This window comes from Pezoporus flaviventris, unplaced genomic scaffold (genome assembly GCF_033815535.1).
Source record: "Pezoporus flaviventris isolate CSIRO_AGI_PZ_B2104156 unplaced genomic scaffold, CSIRO_AGI_Pfla_v1 ptg000025l, whole genome shotgun sequence".
NCBI lineage: Eukaryota > Metazoa > Chordata > Aves > Psittaciformes > Psittacidae > Pezoporus > Pezoporus flaviventris.
In genome coordinates, this window is record NW_026892573.1 from 31,108,453 (window position 1) to 31,123,628 (window position 15,176).

The 15,176-nt window shown below is 39.0% G+C and overlaps 1 protein-coding gene across 1 annotated transcript in view; it reads left to right on the forward strand.

Annotated features, from left to right (window-relative positions):
• Nucleotides 1–6,296: 6,296 nt before the first annotated feature.
• The window catches only part of TENM4 (teneurin transmembrane protein 4), a 759,599-nt gene continuing 750,719 nt past the window's right edge, over nucleotides 6,297–15,176 (forward strand). Inside the window, exon 1 of the mRNA XM_061458042.1 lies at nucleotides 6,297–6,386. The gene's annotated coding sequence lies outside the window, so the exon portion shown is untranslated. The remainder of the gene's footprint in view (nucleotides 6,387–15,176) is intronic.

Below are 15,176 nucleotides of genomic sequence, written 5' to 3' on the forward strand. Positions count from 1 at the left end.
ATAAAAGTCTGATATATCTTTAAAAATGATACATGCAGGTATCAAACAGGACATGCGGCAAATCTAGCATGGTCCTCCAAATTAAGGCTCCCTCGGAAAGCTTTTCAGCATGTTGCAAACTCAGCAAAACCAGCAGTTTCACCATACCTTTAGGCAGTTTCTGATCTCTGATCAACACCATCTTATTTCTTTGGAAAGCAACATCCCTAACATCCTACTTGGTTTCCTCCACCAAGTTGTTTGTTTTTTTTCTTGGTTCAGGAAGGAGAAATACAGTCTGTCCATCATCATGAAAGGCAGGCCAATGTCTGTCCAATAAATGCTTAAAATCTGCAAAAAGAAGTGCCTTTTTTGCAGTCACCATCATGGACTCCCTGTAGGAAAGGAAATATGTTGTTCCTCTTTGTCCTTTAAGCTCAGCTGTTTTTTCAATAAAGACTTTTCAAAGTGTGGAAATCATCTTTTTTGGTTTTAGGGCACATCTTTGATGTAGCTGTCTAACGATGTCTTGACCATGTGAGATGCCTTGGTCCTCAGCTGCCTTTCCAGGAGGATGCTTTTCTGTAGGTCCCATGTGGTATCTGCAATTTAGGTACTCTAAATCTCTCAGTTGATTCTAGGTGTTTTTATTAAGTCAAACCTGAGTCAAGCTCTCTAAGTGTGATTTAGTTGTATGTTTATATACCTATATATCAGATCATTTGCCTACTTGTTAGTACCTTTTTGTGAGCTATATGTCTAAGCTCCAAATGTAGAGGAGATCAGTGGTTCAGTTCAGTTGCCTAAATCCAGCTTTCTAGCCCCATTTGACTCACCTAACTGTATCCAGGGCCTACAGCTTTCTGGAGCAATATGTGGAAGCCAAGCAGAATATAGTTGGACATCTCGTATCTACTGATGGCTGGGCATCTGGTTCTTACCTCTAATAAATGCAGACATTCTAAATGACTATTTAGCGTTCCATAAAATAGACATTTAGGGCATGATATTAAGCAATATGCTGTAGTGGAAGGTGTTTGGAAGGGTGTTTGGAACTAGATGATCTTTAAAGACCCTTACAGCCCAAACCATTTTATGATTCTATGATACAGAGTTCCGAACACTGCCATTCCAGAAGTACTGCAGGTATATTCAGGCCATTTACGTGATGTTGGGAGTTATGAAGCAGCATCTTTGAGAGACTTGCTGTTTAGGAACAGCAGCTGAAGGCCAGTTGGTTTACTCTGTTATGTTTCTCATGTCAGAGGACCAGTATGCTAAGGCAACTGGGCAGTCTTCACCGGCCAGTCAACTGAACTGCCTTTTAGACCCTCTGAAGTCACATGTTGTTGACTTTTTACTTCAAGAAAAAATTCTTTTAGTGATGATACCATTATGCAGACTTACCTGCCCATCTTCCCAACCCTGCTCTACCTTCTGTTCCTGTCCACATGGCAAAACAAGACATCTTCAGCAGAGCACTGCCTGTAAGTTGTGACATTTTAGTGCAAAACAATCAATAAACATGCTCCGTACGACAAATCTTGAGGTTTCTTGTAGTTATGTTGCTGTAACTATTCAAATTCATGGCAAAAGTTGTGATTTTATTGCTTAGATACAACTTAAAACTCACTTCCACCCCTTTCTGGACTCCAGTTGGCTGCATTAGTTTTTACTTTAAGCTTTTGGTGCAAATCTCCACTTGCTCTGAGGGTTAGAGGTACTATTTTAGGAGGGTGTCTTTGTATTCTTTTGTGAATGATTGTCATAGATAATGGAAAATGGCAGCTAGTTTTGTTCTCAGTGGGATGTATCTGTAAGTAATTATTAAAGAAGACTAGAACTTAGTATGGTTGATTGTCTCTTCTTTTAAACCTATAAATAAAAACTGAGAGCAATTAAGGCTAAAGGGCAATCTGGATGTAATTTGTGAGCAATGCCTAACACAGCAGGACTTTAATTCAAATGGTGTTATATGCAATGATATGATATTTCCACAGTTCTTTAATTCCCAGATTTGTGCAAGCCTGAAAAAGCTCAAATGCTGCAAAAAGTTATTTTTAACCAAAGTGGATCACTGGGAATGCTTGAATTGCATGAATCCATCCTTTTGCGATATGTGGCACAGGTTCCCACGTACAAGGCTTTCCCAGAGCTCTGGCAAACAGTTTTTGACACATATTTATCCCAAGTAAAACCCCATCTACTTAATACTGGCCCAACCATAAGATATAGTCACCAATGCGAGGTCTAAGGTGCAAAAGTAATGTAATCACAAGATAAATCTCTTGAATAAATCTCTTAGACTGGCAAGAAAAGTAGAATATAAAGAGGTAGGAAACCCTCCAGCAACGGTGGAAACACTAACAAGAATTATTTATCATAAATAAAAGACATTCAGGATGACTACGAAAGCACAAAGCCGCAAGTTGTGCGGGGACTGTGTTACCCACTTATGCAATTCAGGTTGGAAACAAATGGTACCTTACAATACCTGTGACATGTTTGATACTCAATGCTGAACTGCAAAACGCTTGACTTTTTACATGCGAAAAGCAGCTGTGTCAATTAGATGGAGCATGTAGTATTTAGAGTTTATAGTAGTGCAACAGGGAAAAAAAACCCTGCTGCAATACAAATATTGTATGAAAACGTAAAGGGGCTGATAGATAACTTGTGCCTATTTGTGGTCTGTGATTTGTCTTCAATTTGAAGTGCATAATGAAAAAGACAAAACCTAACAAAACCTTACAGGCACACTTATACGTTTAACTGCTCTGCAGTGGCAGAGATCTCTCTTGTTCCACTCAGCATTCAGTTGTCTCAGCATTTTGTACCTTGTTTAGGTCATTTTTAAATATATAAAGCAAAGCGTAGCATTCGAGATCTGTAGAGGTGGATCTGTTTGTTTGGTTCAGTAATGAAACTGGGCATTTAGATCTTTCAATAGCTAATTTGGGGTTGATGAAGTTTGTACTTCTTGTTTGATTAATTTCTAGAAACAGAGGCACGTCAACTGCTTCAGCAAAGCTTCAGACATTCTAATGTATAAGGTATCCCTAATGTCCCATTTTATTCCATAATACATGTCACAGGCTGCCTGATAAAGGGACATCTTTAAAAGGGCCTTGGTGTGTCTTATTCCTTTCGATTTGTGCTGGATGCATGCCTTACCATACTGTCTCAGGGAAGGGAGGGGAATGAGCTATCCTCATTAATTTGAAATCTGTCTTATTCTGGTTGCTTTTCATCTTCCATTCTTCTCCTCTGTCTAAAGCTGATTGCCATTACTTCTTGCCTTATGAAGTCCTTTTTGGCTTGAGTATAGACAGTACTCAGCCTGTACCATTGCAGTGAGTCTGCTCCACCACTCACGTCTATAATTTTTCCCTCCTTTCTTTCTTTATCTTCCACATTCCCTCTGTGCACTTGCTTCATCAAGTTCTTATGGCCAAAGTGATGCATACTTTTTTATGCAAGGATTGTGAGCCTTTTTGCACTTTCCAGCCAGCACAGGAGGAACAAATTCCTCACATTTCTCAGTACTTATCGTTTGTTCTATATAAGCTCTTTCATTTTCTTAGGTAAGGGAATAAAGGTCAAGTATGAGACTCATTCAAGGCGGCATCACAGAGGAGGCAGAACTGCACTCTTTACTCAGTTCAAGAAGCTGGATCAATATGTATTTTGATAGATTTCATTCATCTAGGCATTCATTTGAATTCAGTCATGGGCAAGGCCTGAATGCCACTCTACTGCTTGGTTCAAAGGTTCTGAATAAATTGCCTGGATATGACTTCAAATACTGGTTTGCTCTGCTTTTTCCAGCTTTCTCCAAGGTGATTCTCTCATAAAGATAAACCTGCAGAGGACTTATTGGGATTGGGTATAATTTTAGTGTTTGAGCATTTTATTCCTCTTGTACAAGATATTTTGCTCCTCACCAGTTACCAACCCAACTCCTGTGCCCCAGTGTCACCAAGGTGTGCAGTCCATGACACTGTGTTGCAGACTAGGATTGCTGTCCATTAATGACAACACCATGGAGGATCTGGAGCCATCACCATAAAACACTAACCAACCAAACCCAACCCAACCAACCAAACCAACCTAAAAATCATTAGGACTTATTTTGATGATGGCATAGATGCCATGTTACACATCAATGCAAATGCTGAAAGCCAGGTTGCCAGTCTACCTGGCATAGGGTGTTTAGGGATGGACAACTACAAGGAATGACTATCCTGATCCTTTGTGATTAAAAGGTTCTTGCTGTGCAGTTGCTCCTGTTTTTCCACAAGTCATTGTACCAATTTCTTCCTAGCAACTATACTATGCAAGATGTTCTACTTGCCTTTATCAGCCTAGAAAACCTGGTAGCTTTAGATCTTCTACTGGCTGGTGACAGCTGGACCTTTTCAGCAATGTATATGAGGAAAACATATGTGTAAGATCTCCATACCATGCAACTATAATTAGTGCAGAGAATGAAAGCCCATCTCTTCACTGGAAGTTTGAAGTGTTCATTGTGTTTGCGGGATCATAGAAACATAGAATAGTTATGGTTGGAAAGGACCTTAAGATCATCCAGTTCCAAGCCCCCTGCCATGGGCAGGAGCACTTCACACTAAACCATGTCACCCAAGGCTCTGTCCAACCTGGCCTTGAACACTGCCAGGGATGGAGCATTCACAACCTCCCTGGGCAACCCATTCCAGTGCCTCACCACCCTAACAGGAAAGAATTTCCTCCTTATACCCAATCTAAAGATCAAGGAATCAAAATATTATCTGCAAGTTTTGTGCATCCCTGACCATGTTTCTGCTTTCTTCAGCCCTGCAAACTGAATATTCCAACAGTTGCAGTGCCTCCCCAGTTTTGTTCTGGAAAGGAATGGAGGAAAAAACATGTATATACTTCTCCTGACTACTGACTGGCTGGTGCTGCTTAGATCTGCCAATGGTGCTGATCTGAGGCATTGCTGGTATGCAGTCTCTAATTTATTTTGTCCATCTGCTTTTCCTGCTTCTAATTGGTGTGTATTAAGAGGGAAAATACTCTTAAAGAGCGTTTAGGATGAGGGATGCTGATGGACTCACTAAAAGCAGATTGAAACATTTGCTCTTTGTTGGGCAGATCAGGCTGTATCTCAGCAACCATCTCGTATTTGGCAAGATTATTGCTTTTACATGAAGTGGTTACAGGCACTGAGGTGGTTATTGGTGGGAAGGATGCATTCCTAAAAGTGAGAGGTCTTTTTTAGCAGGTTCTGCACACTTGTAAAATATTTATGTTGTACCCTGCATATACGGCAGTTTCTTTTATAAACATTGAGCTTTATGTGTCCTACTAACGTTTAAGATATGAAAAGTGCATTCAAATAGGGGTCTTGAATAAGGGTCTGTGCATGCTGAAACAGCAGTCTTACAGTTGGGCCATTTACTTCTCTCATTAGCTCAGTGGAGAGCATCAGAAAGGTGCCTGAAGTCTAATCTGCAGCACTTTTCTGATCCTAAAGTCATGGTTCTGTTCAGGGAGAGTTAATTGTATTAAAGCCTGAGTTCTCATCTGAGAGCAGAACTTCAAGCAAGGAGTCTGCCTACTGAACCACTGCCACATTGCAGACTGCAGGAATCGGAGACAGTTAAACATTGCTGTGATTAAAATGGACAATTTCATTTCTATATTTCTGTTCTTCTTATTTTCCCTGCACCTTCTGGCTAGGATTCATGCTGTCTAAACTAACTAGCTGGTAGTTCACTCTGAACCGACCATTTAAACAACCTGTGTGAAGGGAGGAGCATCCCCACAGGTGATTTGCTTTAGAGGTGCTGCTCCTTAAATACCAGCTTCAGAGTAGAGTCTAATAGCTAGCTGAGACTAAGCTTTAAGGAGGTAAAGTAGAGCAGCACAAGTTACTCTTTTTCTTTCTCAACTAATTTTCAGCTTTCTTGTAAGATTGACATTCAATTTTTAAACAGTACCAGAAACATCTCTGCATTCAAGTAGATGGATACAACGTGGTTTTTATCCATTTCATAGCATGAATGTATTTTTTTTTATAATATAGAATTATCAACTATTTTTGATGAAATAAAACCTACCCATCTGTCAGTAACTTGCTATGTTATTTTCAAATGTAATTTCTCCCAATACTTATCTTAGCTGAAATTCTTTATAATAGTAGCTACACTCTTCTAGTAGATATGGTATGAAATTTTAGGAACATACAATATTTCTAACTAGTATTCTACTTGTATTTCTTATTTGCATCGTTCCTCAAAGAATGACAGTGTGTTTTGTCTTTATCTTTGTATAGGACCCTGGTAATAGTATATGGATTCTGTTGGAGACAGAGTGTCATACAAGTATTGGATGAAATACCAACCTAGCAAACAGGCTTTCTGGTAAGCCACTTGTATATTCTTTTTTCACTTTTTCAATGTTTCATGTCAAGCTATGCAAAGGAAGGCTTCGATCATGTTCAATTACCTATTTACTGAAAACAAAGGATGTTTTAAATATTTACAGTTCCCTTTGCCTTTACCAAATAACTTCAGTATTATTAGATTGTGTTTCCTCCCTCCCTTCAGAGACATGTTTTCAGTTTTATTTTGTGCCTCTGTGCATCATGATGTTCTGGAGGTTGTTTTATCTACAGATGCTCCATCATAAGAAATGTGGAAAAATCAGTTTCATGGGCTTCTGAAGGAGTCAGAAAGCTTCTTGCTCTTTCTTAGTTTGGGGGTTGTATTTACTCTAATTTACTGGTACGTAATTTATTGGTATTTACTGATGTGCTTTTGGTTTGTTGCGACGCCAAAAAGCGTGGGGCTATAAACATGAGTGCAGTTTGTATCTGTAGCTGATAAATGTGTGTCAGATATTAAAAGCATTTAAATAGTATTAAGACAATCACACCTCAATTAAAGTATTACTTATAAGGTTGCTACTAAGGAACACCTGCGCTCTAGTCCTATTCCTGCCTCTGGTTTATTGTATGACCTTGCATGAGTCATTTCTGAAGAGGAAGAACGGGGTTTCTGTGAGGGGATACAGTAATGTAGAACTGAATTGCTCTTCTTTACATAATTGGAGAGCTCATTAGGTAGCTGTTAAGAATGACTAAAACCCATTAAGGCTCATAAGACTTATTTCTTAAAAAGAAAAAAAAAACTTAACAAAAATGAAATAATGTAAAACATAACTTTAGTTTCTAATGGAGCTGCTTTAACTCTTGCATTTCCAATACTGTCCTCAGTGCTGATTGCTGCTTCCATCAACTGGGGGTAAAATCCGCCTTTCAAACATTGTTAGGGATTTTGTATCTGATGATGAGGCAAAGAGTTATGGCTTTAAAACAGCAGAACTCAAGGCGAAATCACCAGATTTGACTTGCCAGGTTGCTCTGTAAGGAGGTACATGTTCTACCTATAAAAAAGACATCTTATTTGATGTTAGCCCCGGAAAAACTTGCCACTTTGGAATGTCACTAGTTTAAAACAAGTGGGGGTTTTTTTTCTGTTAAGTCTTTATGAAGGAGAGATAAGATGCCTTTGCACTGTATTTTCACATGTCACCTGGATATGTACCAGGAGGAAGGGGTCCAAACTTTTACTTAACAGAAGGGCGTTTATTTCCACAGATATTGTTTGAAACTCAACTGGACAAGTCCCACAGCAACCTCATCCACTTAGACTTGCTTTTGGGCAAGGATTGGACTAGGCACTCAGAGGTCCCTTCCGAAGTCACTTATTCTAAGGGTCTCTGAGCCTTTGTAGTTAGGTGATAGGTGTAATGATCAGAAAACTTTAGATGATGTACACACGTGAAGGTACTTAATCTTCAAGACAAATAGCATGATTTACTATAGAATGGACAAGAGCAACTGAACTCTAAAGATGCTGAGGGAAGATGAGGAACAAGAAAAAAGAAAGAGGGATTTCTTTAGCAAGGTTAGGGTCCAACTGTGGGAGATAATTAGGTACCTAATACCATAGGTGTGCATATGATTTGTCCTGTCGTTTTCAAATTTTCCTTTAAAGGCTTTTGTTTTAGAGTCTGACTTGCTCTCAGAAGTCTGTGTGATCACTGACTGCTTTGATCACTGGAGGGCACAGATTTTCACATGCTGGTCAAAACCGAAGCTCACTTGGGGAATCATGACTGATTTTACAGAGGGAACCCTGTGTCCAGTCTCCCTAGCAGGGGCTTATAAAATGCCACAGGTGAATATGAATGAAGAATAGTAGGTTTCCATAAAAAGGACAAATGTCCTTTTACAGTGAATTAAAGTACAGCCTGCAAGCTGCTAAATAATCCTTCTGCTCTGCTTGGTATTGGTACAACCTCAGGGAATGTTCACCCTGGGACATTTCAGGAAAGCTATGGACCAGCTGGACATAGACCTCAGAGACAAAACAAGGGTGAGCTATGAGAGGTTCATGAATAAGACCTAAAAGAAAGGGAGAAGTGCTTGAGATGGTTTATGGTGAAAGGGGATTGATGAGCTTCAAATACATAATAGGCTGTTAGAAAAAGAAGTAGATATTGTCTCTTTCTGCTGGATTCATACTAGACAGATTGAAAGGTAGGGAATTTAAACTAAACTTAGGTAGCGACAGAAAGCTTGGCCAGGTTGGGGAAAATAAGGTGTTGGGGTCAACAGCTTGGATGTGTTCTGGAGATGTTCACTGAAGGACTTTCAGAATAGGCTGAAGAAACTTCTGTCAGGTATAATGTTGGAATAAACTTCTGGATTTGGTTGTCCCCTGGGTTCTCTACTAGCCCTACTCGTCCCTAATTGGCTGCCCCTGGATCTGGAGCATCAATTAGATGTAAAATTGCTGTCCTTAAAGAAAACGGTTGTGTAGAAAGGAAGTGAGGGGATAGGAGAAAGGGTTGGGAGACAGAGAGTGGATAAACACACGTCTGTATGTATGTTATAGTGAGCAACCAATGCAGTTTTCACCAGGTAAAGTCTTTATTGTCTAAATTAGGAAGAGGCAGTATCAACCTGGAAGTTGTCTAAATTAGGAAGAGGCAGTATCAACCTTGGTGGAAGCTGAATCCCTGACCAGACACTCTCATTTACAGTCATAAAACTCAAACTGCAGTCTCAATGTGTAAAAAATATAAAGACAATATCCAGTTACCCTGTTTCCTCTAAAACAGTGTGACTCAGATACCCCATTCAAAATCAACAGCCCCTGTATTGCATTCATTATGAGACTAGATATATCAACTGACTTAGGTTGCAGATTGATGCTTTTAGCAGCAAAACACTGCCATACTGGGGATCTGAAGGCGTCTGAGCATACTACAAAATAGCTGTGATGAACATACACAGCAACTGTACTACATGTGTGGGCATAATATTGTTTGGGATAGACAAGAAATTAGTGACTGGGAAGAAAACTATGATGAGCTCAGTAGATCAATTACAAGAAGTAGCAGCTGCTTCCACACACTAGGAATCATAAACTCTTTAGTAAATCTTGTTGTTTATATGCCTTACTGTTAGGTGAGTGAATTGACAAATGACATACTTCTCTGTATATCTCAATTATATGGAAATATAAGTAGTTATAATAGTCCTTTTCTATATGATTAGTAGAATCTGAAACCTCTTGAAAAGGGCTCTTTGGAACTGAGCTCCAGCTTTTCATTTCTGTGCTCTTTATCTGTACTTCACCAGCTTGAATAATGCCAATTAGAGCTGCTGCTGTATAAGTCACCTTTTAATTTTCTCCTTCTCATGTCTAAACATACTCACAAATCTGGGTGTTGACTGTTCTGATGGATTGTTTGAATGAAAAAAAATGAAATCAATTTAAGGTAAAAGTAAGTGTTCTTTCTGTCTGTAAAATTTCTGGCCTTAAAAGCCTTGATGCTCATGCAGCACAGGTGCTCTACTATGTAATTACTGGGAACAGCTTGAAATAAAACACTGAAATAGGACTTGTAACCTTGAAAATATTACTATTACATTATGTAGTGGCAGTTGCAGGATTGCATATGTATCGTGTTCTGGTGTTTCACTGTCTGAGGATTGAAACCGTAGCAGTAGTGCTGACAAAGAAACTGAAAGTTCAGATTTCCTTCCAGAAAACATTTGTTTGAGCTGCTAATGATGGGAGAGTGGAGTTAAAAGAGTCACTCTGCAGAAATGGCAGTCAGCCACACCTTGAAACCTTTCAAGGCTGAATCCGTTGATCAAAAATGGTTTTAGCATTCCCATTTCCTTATGGTTTAAAAAATAATAAATATAGAACAGAGAGATTCCAGCTGCAGCTGGAGCATTTTCAATAAATAAAGAGTTAAATACAGCCCAGGGCAGAGGCTGGCAACTCTCACCTATGTTTGAATGCTACAAGCTGGTTCCTATTTTATAGCAGACCCCAGGTCGAGGGGAAGTGATTAATCCTGCTTTTGCTGGAGAAAAAGGTATAATTTATCCCTGGAAATGTTTAAAAATGCAGTTTTACTGTAAAAAAGTTGCATTCATCATCATTGATGTTTTTCTGACATGGCTCTATGGACGATTGCTGCCTAGTGATGAACAGTCTCTTTCTCCAGCCCAGAATCACCTGTATAAATCCATTTTACATGAAAATGTACTTGGAACTTGACTTTTTGCATCTTCCTTGCAATACCAGTGCAGTTGTTTAGATCAAGCTGGGAAGTTCTTTCTGGCTTTGGCATTGCACATCCTCATACTACAGACAAGTGATGTGTCCTGCTTGCTGTACACCTACACAAAGTGCAAGTTGTGTTTCTTTAGTTGGGGTTACTGGGGAAGATGAAAGATACCACCTAAAGCAATGCTGCATGTCTCTGTAGCAATATCTTAGCCAAAACATGTTTATAAATTGTGCTCAGGTAGCTAAAGGGGGCTCACAGTATCAATGCTGGCTTCAAAACTGAGCAACAGTGTGGTTTGCCTATTTTCAAAGAGATGTTTCTTCTCCCTTCTGCCTTCATGTTTCATTACACAAATCCAGCTCATCAAAGAGTTTTAATTCAGCTTGAAGAATATTGGACTTTTGTATAGTTCTGTGGAATATTTTTGCCAAGCTACACTGTTCTTGGACATGTGTTATGTATTAAAAAACCCAGCTGTTGTCAGTCTGGGATGACGGGTGTATGGTACAATGCCAGGATGGTCGTTTCTTTAAAGGTGTGTTTGGATTTGTGTTTGGGCCTTCTTGAGAAGCAACTGTTCATTCAGCCCAAAGCAATAGAGGATTAAGCAGATACCTTCCAGCAGTGTCTAGGAAGTTGCGGGTAAGGTGACAGTCTATAGATTTCGTGGTTCTCTTGATAATCAAATAGGTCAGGTTTTGCCAGAGTAGCAAGAAATCAAGCAGTCATTTAAGGAGAAGTTTAACCCAGGTTTTGGGCCACTATGTGCTGTTTTGTCTGTTGTAACCCTATAGGAAGAAAGGGTAACCAAAGGAGAGGTGATTGTGTTACATAGTGGTTCACATCCATGCACATGCTTAGAAGAAACTATCTGACTGCTTGGGATTCATGCAAGACTGTGCTGATTCTGTGAAGCATGTCAGTTTGGTAATCTGAGAAGTAGAAGGTGTTATACAATACACACTCCATCTCCTCCTGAAGATTCTCTAGCCAGAATGTGAGGAAAACAAAACAAATAAAACCTCCCCTACTTTAGATTAGATTTAATCCACCTCAGCAGAAGCATATATTCTAAGGTGGTAGACTTAATACAGAAAGCCAGAAGAATGTGGAGAAAAATATGAACGTGGGTTAGCAGCATGTTGTTTCCCTTCTTGTTCGGAAGTTTGAAGGTATTAGCTGAGATTTTAGGTTAGATCATAAGCAAGGATGGCTCTATCTCACAAGACATCTGTTTCTGAAATTAAAAAGCCAACAGCTGCAGGATTGCACACTGTTAGCAATCTTTGTTTAATAGAGATCCGTGATTCTGAGAGATATGTGACTTAAAACCTACTAGGGAGTGGAAAGCAATTAATAGTTGGGGCATTTTATAGTACCTTTTATCCAAGGATCTCAAAACACATTACTGGGTTTAATTAGGCCTCACTCCATGAAATAGCCAACTGGAACAGCGAATGTTCTTCTTAATTCTTTTTTTTTTGTGCTGTATATAGAGGAGCTTGAGATACAGAGGTTAAATGACTTGACAGTGATCATGTAAAAGCAAATAGTAATGATAGGAATAAATCCCAAACCTCCTGCCTTTCAGTTCCATGTTCTAGCCAAGTTTTCTTCCTCTTCATTAAGCCCATGGCTTTTTCTTATCTGTCCTGTAACATGTGTGACTTTGATTACAGGATCACACCCCAGGTAATTAGAAAAAGTTTCATCCTTTCCAGAAAGAAAAAAATTAGTAAAAGGCGACTTTCTGTTCTCAGGTAGGAGAGGAGAGGAGAAACTGCTCCTGTTTACTGCAGTGAGTGCTGTGAAATATATGGAAGAGCAGGGTCCAAAGATAAAGGTGCTGACTTTGGTGATAATGAATAAGGGTTTGTGTTTCTGCATACCATAGTTTGAGGGATGCGGGTGTTGCAGGTAGTATAGAATTCCTCAGGAATCCTGCATCACAAAAACATCTTAAGGCTGTGAAGGAAATGGTCTTCTGGGAAAAGATAATAGGGAATCATCTCAGGGAGGTGTAGCCCTGAAGCTGGGAAGTGTTGCATAGGAGGCACAGGCATCTATCTGCTCAGGCAAACTACTAAATGGTAGAGTCCTTAGCAAGAAGCAGAGGGAAAGGAGGTCAATATGATTAAATTAGCAGATAATGGAGATAATTCTGTTGTTGTGTCTCTAACAGCAACTTGACTGAGAATATTGAATCAGATAATATGATTTGTTTCTTGTACTTTAAGGTACCTTTTGAAAATAGTAGGTAAAAGGAATAAGCAAGAGAACTAGGTTAACACTAGTGGCCTGGATAAAAGCTGCGTTGCTTGCATCTCTCAGTAACCTAATTTCAAAGAGCCTGAAGTTTTTATTTCTAGAATTGGTTGCTCATCAGATGTTGATAACGATTATGGGTTTAAACTTAAACAAGGGAAGTTCAGGTTAGATATAAGGAAGAAGTTCTTTACTGTGAGGGTGGTGAGGCTCTGGAGCAGGTTGCCCAAAGAAGTGGTAAATGCTCCATCCCTGGCAGTGTTCAAGGTCATGCTGGACAGAGCCTTGGGCAACATGGTCTAGTGCATGGCAGGGGGTTGGGACTGGAAGACCTTAAGGTCCTTTGAAACCCAGACCATTCCATGATTCTATGGTTATTGGCAAGAGAGCACCTAGTTGAGACCTTACACAGAGAAAACCAGCTGGTTCACAGAAAACTTGGTTCATTGGTTTTAGTAGAGACATCTTTATGCTTAGCTTTATGTCAAAGGTTGGGAGTGTGAATCCATTCTTTTTTTCTCTGTAACTGACTCACTAATTTCATCATCATCACCCTGAATGATCTAGACTGATCTAGACTGAGTACTAGAGCTGGCCAACCAGTACAAGTATTTTACCTTTTTTCAGCACCAGGAGGACCCAAGAAGTTTTGTGTTGAGGTAGCATGGGAAGAAATGTTCAGTCAGCTACTAAGTTCAGAATAAATATTTAATCACGTGCACTGATTGAAGTATTCACAATCCAAGTGATCCTAAGCATTGTTATACAGTCAGGGTGTAACAACATTACCCAGGCAAAACAAGCCAGCACATTATTTCAGAGGTGATGCTGTGAATTAATTCACAAGGGTTTGTTACCACAAGTTACTTGCCAAATGTCTTTGGGAATAAGATAAAATACCAAAGGTGTAGGTTAGGAAAGTAGAAACTGCTTGAATTCTACTTAGATGGCATTGAAGTGACTTCACTGTTCACACTTCACAAAATCTGCTGAACGTAGTCTTGACTTTTAAATAAATACCCAATCTTTGCAGTTCTAATCAGGGATTCTAAAAAGGCAGATGCAGTCATTGCAAATGATTTTGCTCTGTGTTACATTTGTCAAAAGCTGTCAGAGTGTAGTAAAAAGGTGTTTATACAGAGTAATATGCTGCTTGAACTCCTGTACATCTCCTAGATGGGAGGTTTCAGATTGGTGATTGGTAAGAATGAAAGAGTTCCAAATGGGCCTGTTATTTCGTGGCTTTACTAATTTATATATGACGTGCTTCTACACTTTTACGTGTCTGCAAATTACAGCCAACGCTTGAGGTCTGAAAAAGAAATCTAATCACATAGAGAAAGACCAATCTGTTTCACACTAAACTATGGTTGTGTAGTTAGATTGTAGGCATTGTATACAAAATACTGATTGCTTTACCTATAATTTTTCATGCCTTTAAACATGGCTAAAAGAACTTTGCTCAAAACTGGAGTTTGGGGAGGGAGAGGAGGATTTCTGCATATGCTGAAACAAGGCACACAAGACATTTTATACAGTTGTGTGTGCTTACCACATCTTCATATATCTTCTACACTCCTACTATATCTTCTACATGCCTACTTCCTACTATCTTCTACACTGTGTCTCTGATCCACTCACTAAGCTTATGGACCTCCAGAAACAAAAATCAAAGCTGTTGAGCTCTATTTAATGTGCCAATTTAAAGTAGACTTTTAAAAACCAGTATATATTACAGTTATTTTCATGTGTAGCGGGAAATATATTCCTCTGGAAAATGCATAAGAAAGATATATCCTGCTGGTGAACAGATGCATGCTGTTTGTTTTGATTGCTGCCTAAATGAATACTGTAACCAACATAGTCATACAAGTTTTATTTACTATATTTTTTTGTGATTATTATTAGCTGAAAATTAAAATTAAGAAATCCATAAGCTACTGGCAGGCAAAAGTGGAAAGAAGCAGGAAATTATCAGGAAGAGAGTACTTACTATTACATTTGGCCAGCTGGTCTAGTTACATTCATAAGTATGCTAAATAAGGAATGATGTGGTGAGAGAAAATGGTACCTTCAAGACCATATATGAACTGGTTTTCTTTAGCGTGAAAAGGATGCGAGTTTTCATTTTCCTTATGATTTATGGGATTAATTATAATGATTTTTTAAAATTACTAAATATGAACCTTCTAACACAAGCTTTTCTCTTTCGAAATTCAGAGCACAGGGAGAAAATTACATTTGTCTCTTGATAACCTCCAAAGATATTACCAGATTGTCCTAATTCT